Genomic DNA, 1719 nt, shown 5'->3' on the forward strand with positions numbered 1-1719 from the left:
CCCCATCTTCAACTCAAAAATGGCCACCTAAAGAACTTTTGATGAGAACAGATGGGAAAAAGGGCAAGATTACTAAGTTTGGGAGAAAGGAGAACCCAAGACATACAGGTTCCCAATTATCTTATCCCCAAATCACTAAGATGGATGGTGAAAGGGAAAGGGAGGATGGATTTGTAATCAGAAGAGTGACCTTCACTGACAGGACACTCTCACCACCGCTACCAGGAAAACCATGAAAACTGAGAAGAGGTAGCATTTGTTGGGTCCACAGAAATAAGAAAAAAGAGGGTAGTAGAGATAATTGTAGTATTTCCCCAATAGCTGTACAAATACCCGGATGGCATTGGAAACAAATTTGTCAGTAAAGGGGTAAAAGATGGCCTCCCTGCTCTAAACCTCTTGCATACCAACCATGGGAGATCCAAGGAATCAAAATGGCTATCACCCAACAGGGATGGGAATTGAAAGTGTCGATGGAATTATGGCTTTGTTATAAAAAATACCTTTGGGGTAAAGAGTGAATTGTGCAGGGACTGGAAAAGGACACCAGGTAGGGAAGGCGACATCTAGAAAGCACATTCCATAAAGTCCTAGGGGACAAGGAGAGGGAGAGGGAGGGCTGCAGTGAGTAGACTCAAGTCTTTTTTAATATTCAGAATCTGAGGCAATTTGGACTGCATTAATTTGACACTCAACATTTACTTCCACATTGGGGATCACATTCATGACCTTCACAACCACCAGAGGTTGTGTATAATTCACTTGGACCTTCTTGCCATAGTAGGGAAAGTACATCAGGTCAATATTGCCCCTGGCAGGAAACATGGCAAAGTCATCAAGATTTTTGGCATCCTCATTCTGCTTCTCTGCACAGGTAACATTCATTCTCTGATTGGTTCCTGCATAGAAGTTAATGACCTGGTTCATCTTGATGAAGATGCAGGGCTGGCCAGTACCGTAGCCATAGTGCATAAGGGACCTAAGCCCTTAACAGTCACCCTGTGTCCTGTTGAAGTGACAAGCCTGCTTGAGAACTCCATTGTCCCATGGTTTGTAATAGTGTCCCTGATGGAACATATCATTCTTCCTGGTCAGGACTGAGTCATTGTAGGGCTCCAAGAATTTATCGAGTCTCTGCACATGGTGGTTCAAGCTCTTAGGGTCACTAAAGTTGACCAGAAACTCAAGATTCTCTATCTTGGGACGAATCATCAGGCCAGGTGTTACAAGCTCTTCTTGGTATGTGGGAATGTGGTCTGAGTCTGCAGCATGACCCACATAGCAAGGGTGAACAAAGCAATAAAAAATCCGGAGAAAACCAGGTAGAAGAGGAGGATGAAATCCAACTGATCCCGGTAAGGCCCATTGTTGGGACTGGAAGCTCAATTCCGTGTGGACAGTCTTGGGCAGGTAAAAGTGGGACTTCTAAATCTTAGAGTCTTACGAGGCCCTCCATGTACAGCGGGGGTTCGAGAAGGTCAGACCGAGCTAGCTCGACTAGCTCGGGTATTTCCGCCTCTCCCCCGGAGATACCTGATGGGTGGAGTCTCCCTGCCCTCGAGGTCGTCCCGGATTGGAGCACACCTAGTTACCTAACAGCACGGTATTGAGATGCAAACTGTGTGGCTGAAGATTAAGTAGGATTGAGGAAGCCTAAAAGCTCGCTTAGCACGTGTGGAGCCAAAGAGAAAAGTAGGGCTCCTCTTCTTTTCTTTTCTC

At 45.8% G+C, this 1719-nt stretch overlaps 1 pseudogene; it reads right to left on the bottom strand.

Moving 5' to 3' along the window:
• Positions 1 to 645: 645 nt before the first annotated feature.
• LOC140502473 (sodium/potassium-transporting ATPase subunit beta-2 pseudogene) lies at positions 646 to 1212 on the bottom strand (annotated as a pseudogene).
• Positions 1213 to 1719: the final 507 nt, after the last annotated feature.

This window comes from Notamacropus eugenii, chromosome 4 (genome assembly GCF_028372415.1).
Source record: "Notamacropus eugenii isolate mMacEug1 chromosome 4, mMacEug1.pri_v2, whole genome shotgun sequence".
Taxonomy (NCBI): domain Eukaryota; kingdom Metazoa; phylum Chordata; class Mammalia; order Diprotodontia; family Macropodidae; genus Notamacropus; species Notamacropus eugenii.